This window comes from Manis pentadactyla, chromosome 4, assembly GCF_030020395.1.
Source record: "Manis pentadactyla isolate mManPen7 chromosome 4, mManPen7.hap1, whole genome shotgun sequence".
In the NCBI taxonomy this organism is placed as follows: Eukaryota; Metazoa; Chordata; class Mammalia; order Pholidota; family Manidae; genus Manis; species Manis pentadactyla.
This window is the reverse complement of record NC_080022.1, coordinates 137396845-137421674: the sequence shown is the minus strand read 5'-3', so window position 1 is coordinate 137421674 and position 24830 is coordinate 137396845. Positions and strand designations below refer to the sequence as shown.

General features: G+C 48.9%; 1 long non-coding RNA gene across 2 annotated transcripts; it reads right to left on the bottom strand.

Annotated features, from left to right (window-relative positions):
* Nucleotides 1-2439: 2439 nt before the first annotated feature.
* Nucleotides 2440-8266, bottom strand: LOC118917897 (uncharacterized). 2 transcript variants are annotated; one of them, XR_008997190.1, is made up of 4 exons: nt 6114-8266; nt 4037-4174; nt 3770-3927; nt 2440-3660 (listed from the first exon to the last, which is right to left on the bottom strand). It is a non-coding gene; the product is annotated as an uncharacterized LOC118917897 (long non-coding RNA). The 2 variants fall into 2 exon arrangements; XR_008997189.1 differs by having other exon boundaries at nt 4037-8243.
* Nucleotides 8267-24830: the final 16564 nt, after the last annotated feature.

Genomic DNA, 24830 nt, shown 5'->3' with positions numbered 1-24830 from the left:
GGCCCAGGGAACAGCAACCCGCTATTAGTCAGGCCCCAGCTGGCCAAAGAATCCAACTGAGATGATGCAGAGGAAGAGACACGACTGTAAGGGCCTCTCCCAGTGCTGTGAGCAGGACCCATGAGGCACCAAAGTCTAGCAACAGTGGAAGATATCACCGCCCATGGGCAGGGGGAGGACATAAGGCTGCAGGAGCCCAGTGAGAGCTGGAGCCATGGAAGAGAGCCACCAGACGGAACATGAAAGGATCCAGCAACTTCCAGAAATGTGGCCCAAAGCCGGGAGGGAGTGAGGAAGACATACCCCATCCTCTCTCTGTCTCTCTCCACGTTCACCAATCTTCTATTGGTGTCTCTCTAGCCAAATCTAACAGGTAACTAGTCAGCAAGGAACCTCTGGGTGGCGTCTTGCATATGGCTCAGCCTCATGGCTGCACAGAACAGATCAGAGAATGGCAGAGCATGGATCTAGGGTGTGGGGCTAGGTGCGATATGGGCACAGAATAACAAGAACAAGCGAAGTCTAGCTATAGATATCTACTCTCCTGCTCCCTCCTCCTCCCTGAGACCAGTGTGCCCACGCCTTGACCATCACTCTGCCTTCTGCTCATCTGTCCTAACTCAAGTCTGCAAGGCCCCTGGCAAGCCTGAGAATGCAGAATCTTCCTGTGTCTTTCCCTCTTCTTACAAATCCCTTTCTATTCTCCTTTGACAAAGATTCTGTTCATTCCCGTGAATACACTTTTCACCTAAATCCCTGGTCCAAGGCAGCTTTGCAAAGCTTTTTCACTTCACTTAGGTCAGCAAAGAAGCAAGAAGAAAAACATATGGGATTCTCTCCCAAAATTTAGTTCCAGATAGGCACAGGGCTCCACAGTGTCCCCTCTACCATTGGGCCAGGACTGGGGAAGCATGGGCTTTCTCCACCGGGCAGCAGAAGAGCTGGGTTCTAATTCCAGCACTGCCCCTAGCACCCTGCCAATAGGGTCATTCCCCTCATGCTTACGTACTGCTCAATGAGTCTTCTAAAACACATGCAGGGGGAGGGGGCTTAGAACTAGAAGAAGATGTCATTGTTCCCTCACGGTAGCTGGGCTGACAGCCTTAAACACATTCAGCAGATGTGCATAGAACTAACTGAGCCCCACTGAAGCCCGGGGTGAGAGCATTTTGTCACACACCCCATCCCAAGTTGAACCCTGTCTCCCCTCTCCTGCCCTGCAATGGGGCACATTCCTGGGTTGTTGAAGTCTCATGGGGGCTCACGTGGCAAGTTTGCCTATAAAAAATGAGCCTCGCTGGCCGTTCCACAAATTCGCAACCTTGCCTGACAGCTAACAAGCTCTGTGGCCAGGAAGCGCAACAGAGTGAAGGCCCAATTACAGCAGAGGAGAGCCTCATATAAAGGGCTTAAATGAGCTAACAAGCCATTTTGGAAGAGCAGGGAGTCCCTAATGGTCTGCCTGCTGTCAGAGAAGCAGCAAAAGGCTAGAAGTGAACCAGCCGTTCCACGCTGCAGCCTGGTGAAGTTTGTCATGAATCCCTCTTGTTCGAACTCAGTCTTGTTGACAAGAAAAGTCTGGGGGTGTGGAGAGGGCAGAGGGCATCACTAGGCAAGAAGATGAGCACAGCCAGCATGCATTTCTGTTAAGCACAGCTTCGAGTGTCTTCCCACCCCCATCCTCAGGTACCTTTAATGGTTCCCCAGTGCCTACAGAATAAAATAATAACTTCTCCTTCCTGATCATCAGAAAAGTCCACTTCCCTGTCACTGGGTTTCTCAAAAGGCGGTCTGTGGACCTTGGGCACCAGAATTGGCCAGGTCCTTGCCTAAAAGGCAGATGCCCCCTTCCAAGTTCCTGAAATAGAATCTTGAGGTGGAGGCTGGAGTCTGATGGTTAACCAGCTTCCCTGGGTGATTCTCCCACATTCATTTCTTCACTTATTCATTCAATCAGTAAGTATCCAGTGAGCAATTACTCTGGGCCAGGCATGGTGCTGGGTCCTGGGGAGAAGAGGTGGGCAAAAGGCATTCATTCACTGCCCCACCCCAGGGCAGCTACTGGGGGATGGACATGAACGGAGTAATCACACAGGTGAACATGCACTTAATTACCGATTCTGGGCACAACTCGAGCACAAGCCGAGTGTCTGCAATGGCAGCACAGCACGGGGGTTGAAAGCCCGACTTTGCAGTCAAGCCCGCTCTTCTCTTAGCTGCACCTCTGACTGTGTGGCTCTTGACAAGGGACTGCACTTCTCCAAGTCTCAGCTTATTCCTCTGTAAGTTGGGGCTATTCATACATACCTCCTACTCTGGAGGAGAAAGGGAGATAATCCACGTGAAGTACTTAGTACCATGCCTGGTGCTTTGTAAGTGCACAACCAACATTTGGGGTTGTGGCACAGGGAGGGGGCTGCAGTGGTAGGATTGGTTTGTTGTAATGCTGGTACTAAGTAAAGTATCAGTGGAGTTAACCTAAACTTTTACTATTTCTCCTAGTTACACTTCCAAACATACTGCTGATTTGAGGAGAATTTCACTTGGTTTTCATAGTCCCCTCTTTCCTTTCTTTTGGAGGCAGCCACTTCAGGCCTGAACAGGGACTTGGGTCTATCCCTCGGCTCCTCAGCAGTCTGAGACTGTGTTTCGTGACCTCAGCCACATCCCTTTCCTCTGGGCAGGGCCTCCTCATCCAGAGAACAAGTAAACTGGCCTAAGTGGTGTCTGAGAACCTTGACATGGGAGGCAGCTTCTTGTTTTGCCAGATGGGACATTTTGAAAATGTATAATTATTAGTCTTTTACTTAAGAATGACATTTTAGCACTAAAAGAATAGGAAGGACATAATTTTGGGAAAAAAGGATAACCTTCCAAAAAAAGAAATGTTGGCAGTGTTATGTGTGTATCACATGGTCCCTCGGTTCTCATTTTGACAGACCAGCCCCAGTCAAGAGACTGACCTATATTTGGGACCAATGACCTAGTCCGATCATGATGATGACAATGATGATGACAAAAATGCCACAGCAAACATTTACAGAGGGCTCACCCTGTGCTGCTCACTGTGCTGAGCACTCTGAATACATTAACTCACTTAACTCTCACCTGCCCAATGAAAGAGATCTATTATTGTCCCCATTTTGCAGAAAAAGTAACTTTGCCAAGGTCTCTGCTAAAAACAAGCAAACTGAAATCTGTACTGAGGCAAGTTGGCTTGGTTCCATACTCCAGATCACTCCACTCTATAGATAGGGAAACTGAGGCCCAGAAAGGAAAAAGAATTGCTGAAGGTCACAAAGCAAGTCAATACAAGAACTCATAATAGAACTCCTACCCTCTGACTTTCCCCTGAACCACACTGGGGTGGTCCACCTCTGCCTTCCATGAATCCAAAACCAGGTCCCCTCAGACAGTGACACAGCACATTCCAGTGGTTGGTCCCATTGGAATGAATTTTCCAATGCAGTAGAAAAAATTTTTTTAAAACAGTTGGATCATCATTGGGAATGACCAGACAGTTCTTTTCTGCCAGAATGTTCTATCCAGCAGTCCATGTTGCCTAATTGAGGCAATCAGCTGTGTGTTGATTCTGCCAGATCTCTGCTTTGTCACCAGGAAAGTGAAGATGTGTTGAGATGGGCTGGTGCTTTAGTGCCCCTAGACAAAGAAAAGAAATGTCCAATTAATCACCTCAAAGCTGCTGCCACACACCCGGCCATCTGGCATCACCACAGAACCCTCTAACAGGACTGCATTTCAGCCTCACCTGCAAGTCCAGTTTGGGCCCCTTGGACGCTGAGAGGGAGTGGAGGTGTTCCTTTCCTCTGCTCTTGTCTCCACCCTTTCAGCCAGCATGTGCTAATCTGCTGTTGTGAGTCAGGGGACCCAGAGATACATCAGGGCCAGGCCCAGAGTTGCTTGCAGCTTGGAAGGAGACATAGATAAATACACAAGTAACTACAACACCATGAGGCAGTGGCACTGAAAGCAAGGGAGCAGAGCACATTGGCAGCCCAGAGGAAGAAATACCCACTTCGATGAGGAGGCTTCAGTGAGGATTATTCCCCCTTGAACTTGAAGGAGAATGGGCTGGTTCAGGCAAGGTGAGGCCATTGGCAGAATGTCCCCTGTTGAGTCCCATGGAGCCTGGTGAGCCGTGGCATCTTCGAACCTCAGAAGCAGAATGGGAAGGCACATGAGCCCTCTCCCCTCCTCTAGGGGAAATCAGCTTCTCCTCTTGTCACTGGTGAAAAATGCAAGTTACCCAGTGGGGCCATACTTTGCCACCACTCAGAGGGGGCTTAATGGTGGCAAACAGTAAAGAGGTACAGATGGCTGGCTGGCAGGACCAGCTTCTTCGGCCAAAAGCATTCTTGTATTGTACTTAGATTCACAGAAGCAGAAAACAGGCAATTTGGATTTGACCTCAGAAGTTACTCTTCTATTCTGGGACGTAGTGATCTAGCCCAGTAGAAATAACAATCCTTTAAATTTGCCTAACTTTATATAGTTACACTTCATTTCATTTGGCTGATACCTGTAGATGTAATCAGTGTTCACACTCACCCCTATGATTGCCCAAACTAATCCTTTGTGTGACACGGTATAAACAATGCATCCAGCCACCAGTCAGGACTTTTCGCCCCAATCTTCTGTTACCTATGTGGCCAAAGTCTCTGGGTATGAGACTTCAGGGAGCCAAGATTCTGGCCCTTCAGCAAGAGAATAAACTGCCCTGAGTAACTGAAGGGAATCCAAAATAATAGGCAATCTTAATGAATAGCTCACACAACACCCAGCTCAGTGGAGCACAACGGAGCTGACAGGAAACGTCTCATCTTCAAACCCAAATGCAGTGTCCAGCAGAAAGCAGGCAGCACAGGGGGCATGCTTGACTGAGAAAGAGAAAAATGACTGTGGCTGGAGGAAGAAGGCCAATTATCCCCAACTTGGCAATTGATCCATCCAGTGCAGATGGAACCCCAGACAGGCACGGGGCCCCAAGAGATCTCTTGGGAGAAGGATGGGAATGCTAGTGAAAGGGGCTTCAAGACTACTTGCTATGCATCTCCATGGAATCTGGAGAATACAGTGGATGCATCTGACTCATGGTCAAAAACTCTACAGGGCAAAAGATTGGCAGAGGTGGCCTGTGGCAGCACTGTAGAGAGCTGAGGTGAAACGGACTCAGAGAAGTCTTAAATATCCCCAAGAGGGATGCCTGCAGGGCAACAGGATGCAAAGAGATAGTCTGTTAGGAAGGACATCACTTAGAACCAGAGGCCAAGGGACCACAATAACTGCCTGCCAGAGAGGGGCTGGTAAGAGAGACCCCACCATCAGGATGCATTATAGGTCCCAACCATTCACTCCTGTATAACAGAATGATAGTCACACCCTAGATGTGGCCTCATGGTGAGCAGTCACCTCCCACATCTTCAACTTTGAGCTAAGCAGGTGACTTGCTACGGGAGAAGGTGCTCCTGGAGCAGGGGCTACAAACACACTTGCTCAGATAGGCTTGACCTCTTGCCCTCCTGTGATCCACAGGAAGACCATGTCCCAGTGCTGCTGACTCTGGGTCTGGGCTCCAGAATGAATATGGAGGAGCCATGAACTAAACTCGCCATCTGGAGCTGACCCAGGAACCAAGCCTGGTTTAGATCAGCAGAATCAGTCAACCTGCAGGTCCATGACCATGAGAGTAAATGCTGGGTTTAAGCCACTGAGTCTCGGAGCCATTGGTTATGCCACATTATGCAACAAACGTTGAAGGTACCAGGGGTCTGAGAGCTCTCAAAAGCACCCAGGAGAGAAAGGGTCAGCTGTGAACAGCAGCCAACACCAAAGGAAATCACTGCCTTTGGAAACAACCCTCCCAAGTGGTGAAGACCACTCCTGCCCGCTGATCTCATCTTCTGCCCCAGCCCACACCTCTGGCCCACTCAGGCGCCTCATCAGCCAGTGGGATGAGGATGGGAGAGTGGTAAAGTATCATGGTCAGGTTCATGTGTCAACTTGGCTAGGCTGTAATCCCCAAATATTCAATCAAATACTAATCTAGGGTTAGCTGTGGAGGTATTTTGTAGATGGGCTTAAAGTCCACATACTGTAAAGGAGATTGTCCTTGGCGATCTGAGCAGGCCTGATTCAGTCAGTGGAAAGCCTTAATTGCAGAGCTGAGGCTTCCTTAAAGAAAAAGAGATTCTGCTATGAAGAGCAGAGCGCTCCTGCCAGCAGGTCCCACCCTGCCCTCCCAACAGTCTGCAGACTTCAGCCTTTGTTTCCGAACTCTAACTGATACAAAGGTCAGTGCCTGGAAGTGGGGTGCTGCTGTAACTCAAAAATGTAGACGTGGCTTTGGGACTGGACTGTGGGCAGAGGATAGAAGAATATTGCATCGTGTGATAGAAAAAAACAGGATTGTCTGGACCAGACTGTCAGTAGAAACATGGATGTGAAAGACTCTGGCAGCAAGGGCCTAAAGGCAGTGGGGAGCGCAGTGAGGAACCCTGTGCCATCTTAGAGAACATGGAAATCATCCTAGACAGACCGTTGGCAGAAATGTGAATGTTAAAGGTGCTATGGGTGAGGGCTCAGAAGGAAATGAGGTAACTGTTATCAGAAACTGGAGGAAAGGGGGACTTTGTTATATCCGGGCAGACGGCTCAACTGAACGGTGTACCGCAGTTCTGTGCAAAGCAGAACTCGTAAATAATGAACCTGCATGTTTAGCTGAGATCTCCAAGCACGGTGCTGAAGGTGCAGCCAGCTTTCTTCTTGCTGCTTATAGTAAAATACCAGGGGAAAGGGAGAAATCGAGGGAAGAACTGTTAAAAGGAATGATGTAGGGAAATCTCAGTCTATTCACATTATAAGATGCTAAAAATTAGGCGATTCCCTGTCAGGAAAGCATATGCACCAGCAAGAAGGAGCCCTGACCATGGAGGCAGAGGTTGGAGGGTGTGGGGCCACAGGCCACAGAATGCCGGCAGCCCTGAGAAACTGGAGAAGGCAAGGAAATGATTTTCCCATACAGCTATCGCCAGGAAAGCAGGCCTGCCAACCCATTTTAGACTTTTGACCTGTAAGATAACAAATCCAGAGCCATAAGATAATAAATTTGCATGGTTTCAAGCCTCTGTGTTCATGATAATTTGTTCCAGCAGCAATTGGACACTAACACAGAGAGTCAAGAGAGAAACATCTCCCCTGACTCCCTTTTCTGACTGTGAGTTTTAAATGCAGTTTGAAGCTTTGGGTATCACTCCAGACTGGACATTCTAATTACCAAACTGAGACTGTCCTGGGGGCTAGGGTGACCGGAAGATGTTTGATGATCCAAGTGTGGACAGAGAAGTGGGGAGCCTCCTGGAGGATATGCATCAGGAGAGGGGGCGGCAGGGCAGCCCACGAAGAGAGTTGAAAGGGGCACAACTGAGGTTTCTCTAGACTAGAAGGCACTCAAGACTCTTGCTCATTCCAGAAAATGGTGGTGCTTGGGCACATCAATGAAGGAGACAGATGTGTGTATCTGACCCCAGTATGGGGAGAATATGGGTTGAGGAAGGGCTCCTGAACTGGCAACCAGAGCTCAGCACCGCTGAGAATAGAGATGCCATCACTGTGGCCAAGGCAGGGTGCCATCGGAGAGGAAGGCAAAGCCACGTCACGTCAGCAATCCCAGGCCCTCCTCACGGACCTAGTCACCTGGCTCTTTGCCTGAACTCTCCGTCTTTCCTCGGGACAGCACTTCTAGCCTCTGTACCACCCTCCCTGGGCCATTGGAGCCACGAGCTCCATGCAGGAGGGGAGCACACGAGTTCCCTCATGTCTGGGAGCACTGGGGAAATAACCAGCTAGGATCCAGTCCGGGTCTGTTTTGCTAAACGTGAAAAAAAAAGAAAAAGACACCTTGGGATGCCATAGATAGCAACTGAGTGGTTTCTAAAATAGGACAGGATTGACTCCATATTCCATTCTGGGGCTTCCCAGGCATGTATCCAGAGCAAGAGAATAAACTTCTCCAAACCGTGGCTTCCTTACTATGAGGATCATAATGCCCACCTCGTGGGCTTCAGCAAAGGTTAAAGGGAAGAGCATTGGGAGAGTGGTAAATGCTCAATACACAGCAGCTGTGATAATGATAATAATAACAATTAATGTCATGATTAGCTGGTCCCAGCCCACCTGCAATGCCACGGTGGCCACTGCCACCCCCACCCTGAGCAGCCCCAGCCCCACGGCTCAGCTGGGAGGGGAGCCTCCCTTCCTGAACGCCCCATGGCCATAAACAGTTAATGCGATTATTGCATTTACCCCAAATTCACAATAACTTCCTCTCTCTAATCACTTTGAAAGTGTTTCAAATTCCTTTCCTACGTGACTGAAATCAAAGTGGCACCCGTGAAGGCTGAATGCCTAGCTGCCAGTGTGAGGTAGAGATGTAAACCAGTCAGGCTTTGATGGGGAGGAATTATGTCTTTCTTAATTCCTTTTACCCTGTAATTACCAGGCACAAGCACGTGGGTTAACAGCAAAAATAACTTGCACATAAAGACGTTGCCTACAGAACCCTGGTGTGAGTCCACACGGGAGCCCCTGGGTGATGCTCTGACACAGTCCCCTCCCCAAGCATCTGCCCTGGGCCACCGCCCAGATTCCTCCCCAGCTCTCCAAGGCCAAAGCCACCCAGGGTCAGTCTGGAGGTTCTTGTTCTGAGCATCCTCCTCCCCTCTGCAGAGGAGCACAGCGTCTGACTGTGATCACTTCCTTCTCACCTTTGGCTGACCTGACCTTCCTTGTGCTGAGCCCCTGGCCTCCCTGGCTTCCACCCTCAGTCTGCTTCCCGTGCCTCCCTCTGACCCCTGGGCACTGGTCTCCCTGAAGACCTGGCACATCTCTCTGCGCCTCCTCTCTCCTCTGCTCTCTTTCCTATTCCTTCCCTGCCTCTCCTCCCTTCCCTTCCTCATCTCTCCTCTCCCATTCTTCCAGAGAACAGAGTCAACCTGAAGACTCTCCCACCAGCATCCCTACGCACGACCCAAAGTCCAGCGTGGAAGCAGCATGAATGGGATGCACCAAGAAGCCGCTGACTCTGCAGGCGTCCAGGCTAATCTCAAATCCCCTTTCACCAACTAATTAACAGGGTAGACTTGGGGCCTCAGTTCTGACTGCCATAGCAGACTACTGTTTCCTAACTCACAAGATTCTTGTGGGGATTACGTACCACAGCCACAAAAAACACCTACCAGAGTTTCAGCACAGAGCAGGTGTTCACAGACGCTAGTCCTCATTCCCTCTTTGCCCGGCGCTATCCCCAGGGTTACTTCCTTAATCCCGACCAGGTAATCCACACTCTTCCAGGCTCCCGTGTGATTATCCGCCCACCTCTCAAATCATGCATAACCTCTATGCTTGCTGGAATAAAGTGATGCTTTAAAAGTCCCACCAACATGTCAGGGGGCTGAGCTGGCAGACTAAGGACAGTATAGGACGGCCAGATGCAAAGCACATGACACCCTTCCAGCGCAAGTCCCCTTCTCGGGGGGACTGGACACCGTGCTTCCTGAACTCCCCTCATTGCCAAGGTATTTTCTGTTTTAGTCTTTAAATGGACACTCTTTAAAACACATTTAATCTTTATATGAAGAAAGAGCAGACAGAAACATGCCAATTATAAGCCGCATTGATGAAGGCAAAGAGATGCTAAATATTGACCTCCTGCCGCCCTGTGATGAGACCCCTCACAGAACAAAGGAGACAAGTCCCCTGGTTAAGGAGCATCTCAGCGGGGGGCACCTCAGAGAGGGACGCACCCTACAGGCAAGAGTCCCTGCAGGGCACAAGGTGGTTGCTGATTTTTATTGCTGGATTCTGGTAGAAACATACTTACATGCCTGATTTCCCCAAAAAGTGTTTATATACTGTTGAAAGTTTAATGCCAGATAAACAAAGTTGGAGAAGGAAATGTCTGTAGTCCTTGCTTTTTCTTTCTTCTGAGAAACAGTGGTTTTGCTGTAAACATGTATTTCATTCCCCACGGCCCCCTGGGGCTCACCACTAGGAATGTGAACTCAGCTTCAGCCTGGACTTGTCTTTCTTACCTGCTCGGTGCCCCCTGAGCCCTCCTCTGCCTGTGGTCTCTCTCTTGTTGCCCAGGGAAATTTTCCACTCCTTCCACTCCACACACAGCACGTTGCCCAGACCCGCAGCCCTGCATCCTGCCACGCACCCTCCCCCGCAGCCAATTTTTTTCCTATTGAGCTTCTAAGGGTCTTTTTTTCCCCTAATGGTGGTAAAATCCTCGTAAAACATAAAATTTACCATCTTAACCATTTGGAACTGTACAGTTAAGTGGCATCAAGTGCATTCACATCGTTGTGCAGCCCTCACCACCATCAAGCTCCAGAACTTTTTCATCCTGCAAAATTGAAACTCTGTACCCAGTAAACACAAGCTCCCCATTCCCCTTCCCCCAGGCCTTCACAGCTGCCATTCTGTTCCTCTCTCTGTGAAGGTGACTCCTCTAGGCTCCTCATACAAGTGGAGTCATGCAGTGATTGTCCTCATGGGACTGGGGTGTGTCACTCGTCATCATGTCATCCAGGCTCAGCCACGCTGTAGTGTGTCCGAATTTCCTTCCTTTCAAGGCTGTATACTATTCCACTGTGCTCACATGTGCACACGCACACACACACAAATGCATCTATACCACACTTTGTTTATCCATTCATTCTTAGGTTGCTTCCACCTTTTGGATTATGAATAATGCTGCTATGAATATGGGTGTACAAATCTCTCAGAGACCCTGCTTTCAATTCTTTGGGACCCAGAAGAGGAATTGCTTCCCCTGTTTTATTTTGTGTCATGAATTCGTACATTACACGCCTTCTCTCTCACCCTCTACCCCCAAAAGAGGGCTCTCCTCACAGGACAAACCCGTCCTGACACATGGTCTTTCTCACTTGGTGTGTGCCTCTGAACCTGCCTCTAGGTGTGCTTGGAGCACGTCTGCTGCTGGCTCTCCTCCTGGGGCCAGAGTCCCCTCTCAGTCTCAAAAGCAAAAGCAAACCAAGATTTGCACATTGCCCTTACTTACCCTGGACACTCACATCCATCGCTTGTGCTTCCAGGTACAGTTTTCCCACTTAGGTGGGAATATTCTGTCAATTCAGGCCTTTGGAGGTTTGCCAGAGAAACTTACTTGCAAAGAAAATGGCAGCAAGGACCAGAACGTGGGTCAGAGCCCCAGAGGTGAAGCTGGGTCATCCCAGATCATAGTATCTGAACCAGCAATGCCCTCCAAGTCCAGCTGTGCAGAAGGCAGAGGCCAAAGGTGAACCAATCCCACAGGGACAGACAGCCAAGGCCAAATGTGGCCATTTCCCAGGATTGGAAAGGGGAGACAAGTTGCAGGGAGGGGCTTGACCTGTCTGTCCCCAAGCCATGCACTCCCCCCACTAAACCATGTTATCCAGCACAGTGACCTAACACCAGCCTCAGCTAAAGAGGAAAGGAAAAGCCCAGCTTCATAACAGGAGAGAGGGAGCACCACTGGGCGTCAGAGAGCTACAGGAGGTCATGCTCACAGGGCCCACCTGCCCTCTGTGCCCTTCACAGCATGGCTGCAGGTGCTCTCTGCAGGAGGCAGAGTCTACATCCCCTCCCTTTGAGTCCAGGCAGCCTGTGACGCACTTTGACCAAAGGAAGAGAGCTGCCTGCGCCAGACTTAACAAGGCCTCGCAGTTTCGGCTTTCACCCCCTTCCTGCCCTGAGAACACCATGCCAGGGAGTCCACCTTGCCTGTGGGAGGGTGAGAGGCCACATGGAGGAGCCCTGCCCATAGCCAGAACCAACCACCCCACCAGTGAGCGAGGCCAGCGTGGACCCCCAAGAGCCATTGCATCAGCTGCAGGCATGAGCCCAGCCAATCCAGCAAATCATGAAAAAGTGAAAGTCAGGGTAGTTTTAAGCTGCTAAGGTTGGGCAAGGGGTGGTTGTTACAGAGCAATAGTTACCTGAAGCTGGTTTACATCCAAGCTCCACTGCCGATCTGCCACATTGCCTTGGGAAGACACTTCTGTCCTCTGGGCTTTGGTTTCTCCTGCGATAAAATTCAAGGAGTTGGGGAGGACTGAGCAATAGGAAAATCATGGGCTAGAATCCCATCTGTACTACTTACTAGCTGTGTGACCTTAGACCAGTTGATTAACTTCTCTGAATCTAGATTTCCTCATTTCTCATATGAAAGAAATACCTGATTGGATTTCTGCAAAGGATGAATTGAAATGAAGTGCTGGCACATAGTGAATGCTCAGTATATAGCAACATCCTCAGAAAGGCTTAATCATGGTTATGCACATGGACAATGGAGCCACATTCCCTGGGTTCAAATCCCAGTTTCTAGCTGTGTGATCTTAGGCAAGGGACTTAATGTCTGAGCCTTTCCTCATCTGGGTGCTGGGGAGGATGATAACAGTGGTACCTAGCTCATAGGGTTGTGAGAATACAGAGAGCTAACATATGTGTTTAGAGCTGTATCTGGTACATAGTAGGTAGCTTGGTATTATCTGTGTGGCATTTGCAGTTTGAAGAGCCCATTCTCACACAGCATCTGTTTGACATTCACCAGGTCAGGGTCAGAGGTGAGGAAGCATGCTGGAGGGCTTGCTAGGTGACTTCACCCAAGGTTACAGAGCTGACAAACAGCAGAGGAAATATTTGAACTCAGGCTTGCGGCATTCCAAGTCCAGATGGGTTGATATGACGCCACCACTGCTCACAACGCACCTGTGCTGTGCTGGGCTCTGGAGCTACAAGAATGAGTGAGGTCTTTCCCATACCCTCAAGTCTTCTTGGGAAGACAGACACATGCAGTTACAATGTGATCCGGGATGTGCAGAGAGAGGGTGAGCAACGCCACTAACCCTGCTGGGCTGTGTCCTGGAAATCACATAGGAGGATCCCTGGATCTTACAATCCAAATAGGTCTGGGCCATGTGCCTTTGAGGCAGGATGCTCAGAGTGTGTGCAGGGGCTCAAGTATCAACACTTGCATGGAACCTGCTGGAAAGCAGGGCCTGGGGAGGCCAGCAAGTTGATAGGTTTCCTTTCCTGCCTCAAATGAAATGCTAATCCAGCTTCCTCGGATGGCAAAGCCTAAGACACTAGCCAGGGTCTCAGGGACCCACTACCTTCTCTCTCATCAGCACCTGCTAGCAAAGTCATAGATTTCATCATGTGCTTCAAGATGCCCTTAAAAGCCCTCCTTGAAGAAGAAAAGAAAGGGTCAAAAAACAAGTTGGTTCTCTTTCCTAGCCTGTACCACCCCAGACCCTGACATTGACTAAGCCCACCTGCTTCCAGGTTCCCAGCGTCAGCATCTACGCCACTGACAAGAAAGGTCTGAACTACAATAATGAGTTGGCAGTTGAACCCCAAATCCCTAGGATTTGAAGGCTGCTTGGAAGGTCCCCTGGTATGATTTGTCTCTGAGCAGTGGTGGGAGGTGGGGGCAGAGCCGAGGGGAAGTGGGTGAACCCCAGGTATGACAAGCCCATGGCCCACTAATGGCAAGCTGAGCCGCAGCATGTCCCCCTCTGAGACAGCCTCCCCGCCCACTCCTCTTGGCATTTGGATCGGGGCGGACCCACAGCCTCAGGAACGAGCTGCCTCAGCACTGCTCTGTACGTCCTTATTGAAGTGCCCAGATAAATCATGCTTCTTGACAAGCATGCCACCTATGGGAAAAATCCATCCCAGCTCTTGAATTCTCATTTCTAATGATCTTCAAGAAATTATTGAGAAAATCAAAACACTGTGTTTCGAAGTGCTCTTCAAGACTCACCACAGTTCAAACGGTTTCCATAAATCCAGAACGCAAAAGGCATTTTTCAAAGGTTTACTGTTCCCCAAATGACAATAATGCCATATTGGCTGCCTTGCAGGGAGCTCTGGGAGTTTGGAAAAACCAGTCAAGCAAGCAAGATCTTTAACTGAAAACAGAGAAGAAAAAAAGTTGGTGAGCTTGACAGTTTTGCTGAAGTTCACAGCATTTTCCCATTTCCACAGTTCTGTTGCAGGTCCCGATATCTCTGGGTGTCAGATAATAGCAGCCTCTCCTTCTTAGTGCTCTGGCCTTGAGCAGCACCCCTCCCTGCCAGTCTGCCCACCACACGGCTGCCATGGTCATCTTTCCAAAACACAAATCGAATGTTACTGCTCAAAAGCTCATTGCAGCTTCTGTTCTGTTTTTCTTGAACGAAACCGGAGGGTCCTCCAGCTTCCACAGAAGCCCCCGCCCAGCCCCAGCCAAAGCACAGCAAACTGGCAATACCGAGGGCCTGAGAATCATTATATAGACTTGTATTCATTCACTCAACAAACATTTCTTATGGAGCTATTAGACACCAGGCTCTGAAGATTCAGTAGTTCAAAAAGAAAAAAGACAAAAATCCATACCCTCATGGAGCTTACATCCTATAGAGGAAGACAGACAAATCCAATAAATAAGTAGAGTACATTGTACGTTAGACAGTGAAATGCCGAACATTGATTTCTGGATGGTGGAAGCAAAGCCACAGCCACGAGGGCCCCAGATTCAGAAGCAGGAAGGAGTTGCAGGCCTTCTCTTTGACACCCTGCAATGGGAGCAGACAGGACGTCCTCCCCAGAGTGAACCCCAGGATGCCCTTGTTCCTGGATCTTAGCTGGAGGGTCTTCTTGTCCCTACTTCACTCCAAACCACCCTCTTCTACCCAAGACCACCATATTCCTCATTCCCAGGAATGAACCTCCTACCTCTGTCTTTGTTCAAGACAACCTGCAACTTGAAATAATAATGAAAACTTGCAAAGAGAGCACGGGAGAGGATTCCTAGGTATTTCCTAATAATATGGAAGGACTGGCTCGTAGGGAAGTAGGAGGCGTGAGAATTCCCAGAAGCAGAATCTTGGTAACAGCCTCTGGGAGACTCCGGACTGGGACTCAAGACAAGCACATGCAGGACCACATTTCAGCCCCAAGGAGGCCAGCCTGGGAGGCAAAAGGCTTGCCTGTGGCTGCACAGCCATCAGGGAGCAGAACTGATACCCAAGTGTGGGTCTTCTGGGGAGCATTAGAGCATTAGGGTTAGCAGCTCGGGGTTTGGGGGGAGAGACACCTGGGCTCCTGCCTTCCTGCTAGCTGTCTGGATGTGCGCACACTTCCTAACAGTTTCGAGCCTCGATCACCTTGCCTGGAGAAACCAGATGCTAACAGCACCTATGTCCCAGGGAGGTTGTCATTGTAGAGGGAGGTAAAGCCTGAGGTGCTTCTGTTTTTGCATCAGACACGTGATGGGTGCTCAGTAATGTCACTTCTTGTCATTGTTACGCCGACACCAAGCTGGCTGCTACACCACAGCAACACAGAACCAGTCACTGTCTGTTCCTTCCTCCCTGCCTCTCTTTGTCTTTCTATCTCTGTCCCTGTGTGTCTCTCCCTCTCTTTCTGTGTCTGTCTGTATCTCAGTGTGATTTCCCCTGTGGGTCTCTGTGTTGGGATTTCTCCCTCTTTCTCTGTGCAAGCATGTTTCTCTGTGCATCTTTCTGTATGTCCATCTGTGACCATGCCTGATGTCTGTGTGTGTCTCTTTCTAAATCTTTTTATCTCTATGTTTGTGACTCTGCCTCTCTCGTTCTCTATATCTCTCTCTCCCTTCCTTCCTCTTTGTCTCTGTGTCTCTGTCCCTGCTCTCTTTCTTTCTTCCTTTGTCCCCATTGCTCAGTCTCTCCGTGTGTCTCTGCATCTGTCTGTCTGTCTGTCTCTCACCTCAAAACCGGGAGTGACCCAGCCGACTCCCCCAGTTCATTACAGGGAAACCACTGAACAATCATCCTTTGCTCATGCAAGGAGCTCTACAGCTGGAGCAAACAATGAGAAATTCAGAATTAATTGGGTGCTGATTACTTGCCAGGGAAAAAACGGTGAGATATATGTATGAAACAAAAGACAACCTAGCAACAGTGAAAACCTCAGCACAGAGCAACAAAAGCCATCCTAGCAAAGCGTAATAATGCTGGCGTGGAACCAACAGCCGGCCCCTGCGTACTAGTACTGGAGAAAGCAAAAGAAACGTTAGTGCTGCCCAGGTGCCAAGGGAAGCCATTCTAGGGCACTCACAGACCCAGCCTTTTGTGTCTGTGTGTTGAAGACCCAGGGACCCCCATTAGCTCACCCTTCATAAAAGTTCTCGTAAGCACCTGCCTGGGCACAGTGGAAGTGAACTTGACCCAGGCAGGATCTCTGTATGCAAGGAACACCCAGTTTGGCCAAGAGGAGAGAGCAAACAGATAGGTAACTGCAATGCAATAGAAGAGCTCCAGCAGCAGGCACGGTGCAGCCCAGAGCATCAGTACCTAAGTACCAAGTACCCAAGTACCTAGGAGGTGCAGAGTTTTCACAGAGGACGTGATGCTTGGGTAGAATCTGGAAAGATGAATAGACATCTATCAAGTGAAGGGAGGATCAGCATTCTATGCAGGAGGAACAGCATGTACAAAGGCACATGGAAGGACACAGGGGCCCAAAGTAGAGCAAGGTACCACGGCCAAGGTGGTATCTCAAGAGGTTACCATAGAACGACTGTACAACCAGCAATTCCATTCCTAGGTATTGACACAAAAGAACTGGAAACAGGGACTCAAAACAAGACCCCATACGTGAAGGTTCATAGCAACACTACACACAACAGCCAAAGTGTGGAGACAACCTAGATGTCCATGAACAGATGAATGGATGAATAAAATTTGTTGTAAACATACAATAGAATTTTTATTATTCCACTACAAAAAGGAATAAAGTACTGACGCACACTACAACACGGATGAGCCCCAGCAACATTATGCCATGTGAAAGGAGCCAGACATAAAAGGTCACATATTCCATTTATAAGAAATGCCCCAAATAGGTCAATCCATAGAGACAGAAAGCAGACTAGTGGCTGCCAGGGTCTGGAGGGAAGGAAGAGCAGGGAATAACCACTGGTGGGTATGGCCTTTCCTTTGGGGTGATGGCAAGGTCCTGGGGCTAGATAAAGGCAATGCTCACGCAACATTGTGATGTACTAGATAGCAATGAATTGTACATTTTGAAATGGGTAGTGGCTAATTTTAGGTTATGCAACTTGGACTTCCATAAAGTAAAATAAAATAAAAGTAACAAGATAAAATGTAAGTGAAAGTGAAGAAACCACAGCTGAGGTAGGGCCTATGGGTGGAAGGGCCTTGAATGATGTCACCTGTGCCTCGTTAGTGGTGAGGAGCTCTTGAGGGCTTCAACTCTGCTTTAGAACATTCAGCCCGAGGAGCGACCTCATCTCATGCATGCACCTGGGGGCTGTGTCCTGGGGTTGCAGGCAGGAAGGCTGGGGGAGTGCAGTAAAGGCAGAGGCCGGGGCAGAAGGCTGGTGTCAAGCGGGAGTGTTTTAAGGGAGAGTCAAAGAGGTAGGCTGCCATAGGCAGATCTGGAGGGTGAGCACCGACTGTTCCAGAGAAATGTGACCTTGAACCCAGAAAATCCCTCAGAAGCCTCTGGAAACAAGACCCCTGAGCTGCCTGCTTTGGCGGGGAGGGGTCTCAGCAGGCTGTGCACTGTGCCTCCCAGGTCCTGCTTCCAGCTTCCCTGGGAGGTGTCAGGGGTGTGAGGCCCAGGCCTTTTGCCTTGGTAACCAGGCTGGTCTGGGAAGAGCCAGCAGCACAGGAGCCAGGGGGGCATGTCCCCACACCACTAGCAGCTCACAACAGGGGGAGTGCTCCTCTCAAAGATTTCCATTCCCTCTAGGCCAGCATCCAGGTTCTGCACTTGAAAGCTTTGTCTTCATGAGGCCCTCCCCAGTCACAGGCATTGAATTTTATCTCTATCTCACCTGGCTCCTTTCTGTTGCTTCTTTCCTATTGACTTTCAGAAACTCCACCAGCTATATTCAGACTTCGATTATTTTTTTCATAAAGGAAAAAGCAAAGCAAGTTGTTAGAGGCAAGGAGCCTGGAGAGTAGAATGGAGAATGGAGGGTGGCCCTGGGACTCTTTCAGCATTTGAAGACATTGCTCCAGGCCTCCCCCAGACGGGCCCCAATGCATGCACATCCCCAGCCTGGACCGTGATTGGCACTACTGAAGGCACCTGGTACAGGGCAGGCCGAATGTGAGGATGGCAGGAGCCGGAAAGCAGCAAGACCTGCCGGCACACCCCAGGCAGCTGAGTGGGGACACCAGGCCTAACAGCAGGCGGGAGGGGCCTGGGACAGGCTGGCTGTGGCCGGAGGTGCCAGGGCAAAGCACTGGAGTGTGACAGAGAAAGGATCCAAGCCAAGCTCACTGCCAAAATGAAACCCACCTGAGCATCCATCCCAGCACATGCCTCATCCGACCATCAGTTCATCCATCCACCATCGCTCCATCACTTTATATATCCACCCAGCCGTTCTTCCTCCAAGTCATTTACCCCCATCCATCCAATTACTAATTACTGAGTGCCTACTCTGTCTGGTAACAGTGCCTCAACTCAGCAAATGACTGGTTGGGAGATCAAAATAGGAATAGACTAGGACCATGGAACAGAGCAGCCCCAGGCTCCCAGAGGAGCTACAACGTGCATGAAATCTGAGATCAGGATGAAACAAAAGAGGCCTGGAATTCCACTTCTAGGAATTTACCCTAAAAATAGAGCAGCCCAGTTTGAAAAAGACAGATGCATCCCTATGTTTATCGCAGCACTATTTACAATAGCCAAGAAATGGAAGCAACCTAAGTGTCCATCAGTAGATGAATGGATAAAGAAGATGTGGTACATGTACACAATGGAATATTATTCAGCCATAAGAAGAAAACAAATCCTACCATTTGCAACAATATGGATGGAGCTAGAGGGTATTATGCTCAGTGAAATAAGCCAAGCGGAGAAAGACAAGTACCAAATGATTTCACTCATCTGTGGAGTATAAGAACAAAGAAAAACTGAAGGAACAAAACAGCAGCAGACTCACAGAACCCAAGAATGGACTAAAAGTTACCAAAGGGAAAGGGACTGGGGAGGATGGGTGGGAAGGGAGGGATAAGGGCAGGGAAAAAGAAAGGGGGCATTACGATTAGCATGTATAATGTGGAGGGGGGCATGCCATGGGGAGGGCTGTGCAACACAGAGAAGACAAGTAGTGATTCTACAGCATCTTAGTATGCTGATGGACAGTGACTAATGGGGATTGTGGGGGGGACTTGGTGAAGGGGGGTGCCTAGTAAACATAATGTTCTGCATATAATTGTAGATTAATGATAAATAAATAAATAAATAAATAAATAAATAAAAAGAGGCCTGGAGCCATAGAGGAAATGGAGTCAGATCTCAGACTCCTGAGATGGGGCCACAGCCACGGGGACCCCAAGACTGCAGAAGACTCTGACGGGCAGTGGTACAAGATCAGAATGGGACTGCAAAGAGTACAGAACTCTGCTTCCCAGAACAGGGACCCTTTGTGGTGAGGCCCAGGACTGAGCCTAGAGCCTTCAGAGAAGCTGAGCCTGCAGGGGGGTGAGGGCTGAACCCCAGCTGAAAGGTGGTGAGACTTTCAGACAGGACAGAGGCAAGGACTTAGGCTCAGGGGTCCAGGCCTTGGGGCACCCCCCACTTTACCCTGTGCTCACCTCTGACATTCCTCCTCCAACCAGCATGAGTAGGTAGCCAGGGACCAACTCTGGCCCAGAAGCCACTCATGTGTTTTGTTTATGAGGCCTCTTCTCATGAACAGCAGAGGCATGGCCAACAGAACACTGTACCCAGGCTCTTGGCCTCACTTGGCTCAAGATTTAACAAGTCAAACACCAAGGAGGATCCAAGTAGGCCCTTGGCAGTAAATCTGTTATTGATCTCAATATCCAAAGGGAAATCTCATTCTTGGGGTAACGCAAGGATCTGAAGAAGAGGGGCACTCCCCCAGTTCCTAAGTATGCGCCAAATTGTGCTGAGCATTCACAGCCACCCGCCAGAGACATAGTAACAGCTTTTGCAGCCTCCCTGTGGTGTGGAATTTGACCAGCAGGACTCGAGTTCACAAGAAGTGGGCCACAGGGCAGCAAGTCCGTGTCACCTCTATATTTGTTTCCAGGGTTCCCTGGATGCTCACCGCGACCCAGGGAAGGAAGCAGAACCATTGCAGGAAATGGAAGCTGAACTGGTTATGCGATTTGCCCGAAGTCATTTAGTTATTAGTGACCCAACCAGATGGAGACTCAGGTCTCTGGACGCGAGCTCACTGTTCTGACTGATGAGGAAATACTCAGAAAGTTCTCAGACCCCTCCCCCTCTCCGGGTTTGGTAGGACACCAAGGAAGCCAAGGAGACAACATTTTGTTGAGGCTTCAGGTGGGTGGTGGCAATCCTGCCTCATACTTGAAGGAGCAGAGCCTCCATCTGGCAGGCTCCCCGGGTTATCTACTCAATACACTAATTTAGAGATTTACCAATATTTCTTGTTTGGTGTTCTCCATAAATTCTACCCTTCCTTTCTTCTCAAGAACATTTGAAGCCCCTTCTTTGTCCTCCATATTGTCTCAAGACTAAGTACATAGTAGGCATTCAATACCTGCCACCCAACCACCCCCTGCCATGAATGTCACCTCCTGCTAGGTCTTTAAATTCTGCCATCCCACAGAACACTCTGCAGCTCCTCACTTAGCCAAACAAGAGCTCCCCTTTCCAACAGTTCCAACAGGACTGATTCTCATTGTGATAAAGGGCAGGGACCTGAGACAAGGATTATGATTAATTTTCCAAATAAGCTGAGATATAAACAGTATAGTAAGAACGGGAGAAATTCCATCCTCAGGCTAAAATTCTATTTTAAAAGCCAAGAAGTTAGGAAGTAAGATTCCTAACATATTCTTCAGCAAACAGACAATAACTCAGTCCACCTTGAGGGCTGGGCAGGTGGTCCTGATTGATATGTTCCCAGACAGAAGCTGCTATCCTGGGGAGGAACTGGTTGGATAAATTTCTTGTGTTAAGTTTATTTTGCAGAACTAGCTGGAGGACTGATAATAGAGGAGAGGAGACATGGTGTCTTTTGCCAGAGATAAGCATCTTGAGACCACTTAACAAGTACACACCCTGGCCCTTTGTCACATTCCTGAAAAATGCTTAAAAGAGAGAACTCCCAACCTTTCAGCACACTTCCTCTCTGAGGATGCCCCCACTTCTCTAAGTGAGTAACTTTAAATAAAGCTTTCTCACTGATCAACTGTGTTTTGTCTCTCTGTACCTTTCCAGTGGTAAGCATCTTCATTTCTGTGCTATTTCATTCTATTTCCAGATCACCACTTCGTCTCTGCTTAATTTCTCATAAGTAGTCAGGGGCTGCTGAGAGCTCAGATTTGGGCCTGTGAGTTCCCCATCGCCTGGGTGACCCAGAGGGAACTGCAGCTTCAGGAGCTTGCCTGAAAATTTCCCTTCTTTGGAATGTTTTCAGAATATAATCTCACTTCATGCCACACTCCGTGGCTCCTGGAATCCTGGGGTGGTAGGGGCTAGCCCCCAAGCTGTGCATATCCAAGCAGACACGAGATGCCAGGTGACCCTGGCTTCAGGAGCTGGCAAGGGAAGCTGCCCTATGCCGAGAATTCAGCAAGCTCCCACTCCCTGCCCCTGCACTTTCCTGCTCTTGGCTGCCTGCAAGGCCACTGCCATTCATTATTACTCTCACTCTAATAAATTCCTTCTTTACCTACACTCTCCTGACCAGCTCAAGAATTCTTTCACGTTCAGAGTCAAAAACCCTTCCCATCCAGCTTGAAGTTTCACCTGGTGCGCAGGGAGAGACCTCCCAGACGCAGCTCCCAGCAACAGTTGGACCTACTCTGATCACATTCCCATTCTTGAGCCACTCACTGTGGCCATGGCAGTGGAGCAAACAGTGATGGGCAACGGGGCTAAGCCCCAGAACCATTCTTGAAAGTGGGGAAGATGTCAGCCTAACCACTGGGCTGAGAGGAGGCAGAGTGAGGTGCTGTGGCAGAAAAAAAGGGAGTGGATGCAGACAAAGCTGCCAGCTCTGTCCCAGAGAAAGGCCAGGTTTCAGGGTCCTGATGGAGCATCAGAGCCCAGTAAGGCTGGGCCTCTGCCATCCTGGTGTGGTTTTGATGGAGCCCCATGAGCTCTTTTTTTCCTCAAGATTCAGTAAGTCAAAAACCAAGGAGGAGCCAGGAAGGCCCTTGCTGATGTAAAGTCCATGCCACCAGTGGACTCAGATACAGCCCTAGGCTGCTCAGCACCAAGGACAGCGAAGCAGACAGCCCAGAGCTCTCAAGCCAGACATGCCACCAGGTCACTCCCCACCAGCCAGGAGGGCTGGCTGGCCATGCTGATAGCCAAGGAAAAAGAGACATCCCCTTCCCAAATAGAAGGGGCTGTTGAAACTCCAGAAGTCTCAGGGAAGCTGTAGGAAAAGGTCACAGTGGAATAAATTATGGAGATTAAAAGAATGCCCAGCTCTGTGGAGGCTGGACCTACACTGCAGCCCCTCAGTTTTATTTTTAATCATCAGCCTCTAATTCTGGGACATAAAATTACAAGCTCATTGATAATGATCAGTGATTTACCAGAGAAAGCCAGCCCTAATTAAGAGTAGGAGAAGCTGACATTGCTTTTCAACTTTCCACCAAGGTCCAGCAAGGAAATTACCTGGTTCTGCAGAGCAAATAACAGCAGCGGCCATGCAGGGGACCCCAGCTATTTGATGAACACGCACTTGGCTGAATTAATATGCAGAGAGAGTTGCTTCGAGTGTTGGAGTGTTCGAGTGTTTGCAATTTGCTGGTAATTGGGGCATTGATGGACGCTGGGGAAACCGCCGAGCTGGTGCATGAACGCGGGGCTGCCACTGCCTGCTCTTATAGGGGATGAAAACCTTAATACCCCTGCTGGCTGGGTCCAGGATCCATCCTGAGGCCCTCAGAGGAGCTGAGCCGGAAGTGGGTGAGGGCTGAGCCCCAGTTGAGAGGTCATGAGGCTTCAGGACAAGACAGAGGCAGGGACTTAGGCTCAGGGGTCCAGGCCCTGGGGCACCCTCCCCCTTACCCTGTGCTCACCTCTGAGCTTCCTCCTCCAGTCAACAGCACACCCATACCCAGGGACCAACTCTGGCTCAGAAGCCACTCACACATTTTGTTTGTGAGGCCTCTTCTCATGAACAGCAGAGGCATGGCCGACAGAAAACTGTACCTGGGGTCTCAGCTTAGCTTTTTTTTTTTTTCCAAAACCATACACTAAAATTCTAACTAAATAAATGTTGAACTTGAAATATAGTAGACCCAAAAATTAGGAGCTATTTTGTACTTCTAGCTTAAACTAGACCTAGCTGGCTATAACTGCCCATTTACATAAACTATTAACTATCTTAACATCAATATGGCAACAACTATAACTCTATTGCCTACTACTCAAGGATCTTGTGAGGTCGATTATTTTGTACATGTATGTTTCCCTTCATAAGGGCAGATCTCATGTGTTTAACACCAAATGTTAACAAATTAGTTATAATGCTTAGGTACTCTAATATGCAATGAATCAAGGGGCAGAAAACTTAGTTACAAAAAACGAGTATTTTGGAGTAGTCTGTTAGAGAAGATTTACAGACAAGAGCCATAGACAATTCTCCTCATAGCTGTATAGGGGTCGGGGTCAAGGGTCAGAGCTCACTTAATGGTCAAACTGTGGTCAAGGGTAAGTCTATATCACGCTATATAGTTTGAATCCATATATTTTTTCTTGTAAGTTTTATTTCCACATCTCTAGTCTTTAAAAACATGAGTTTTCATAGCTATGAAATATTTCCTCATCTCCAGCATTTACTTAACCATTCCCCAATTGTTTCCAATGCTCCATGATTACAGATAGCACCATGATAAGCTAAACAGATTCTAGGCGTGTTATGGTATAATCATATTAGCATTTTAGAAAAATTGCCCTGGCAGCTCTGTGGAGGCAGATTCAAGGAAGATGGTAACAGCAAGATCAGTCGGAGCTGATTGGAATATTCCAGGTCAGCAATCAGGAAGCCTACATCTGGGTGGCGGTGGTGGAGGTTAAGAAGTTGGGATCAGAAAGACAAGACTGAGCACCTGAGTGGCTTCTCCATGTCCTTATAGCCTCTTGTAATCAATTTAGAGTTTCCACATTCTTTAATTGTCACTTTATTAGTCTCGACTTCCCTACTTCATCATCAGCCACTCAGGGAGAAGACTCTCTTGTCCACCAGAGTCCCCGTAAGATTTAGCACAGGTCTAGACAGAAATTACTGGAGTGAAATGCCCTATGTCTTTCAATAGAAGAAAATCCTGGAAACATAGTTATGCTTCTTAAACTAGTCTTTGGATTGCAGAAATGATAGGAAGCCCACCTTTGCAGGTGCTTGAATGATTAAGAGTCATCCAAGAGAACCTGGCAAGGTGGCAGAAATGGCCATTTAAGCAGGAGAGAACTTGATTGTTCATTGGGTCCAAGATATGTCCATCATCTCCGCTCTGCCAATAGCCATGATCTGCAGGATGCCCTGGGAGTCAGAAATAGAGACTTGGAGAGAGATGCTTCTGGGTGGCTATCACGCAAACTGGTGGTGGCAATGGGGCTGGGCAAAAGCAGATTTTTCTAGAACCTGCCTGCACAGATCCCTGGGGAGGGCACAGGATGCAACAGTGGGTTCAGGCTAAGTATAAAAAACCCAGACAGACCATAAAACTCTTAGAAGACAACATAGGCAAACATCTCCTATATATAAGCATGAGCAACTTCTTCCT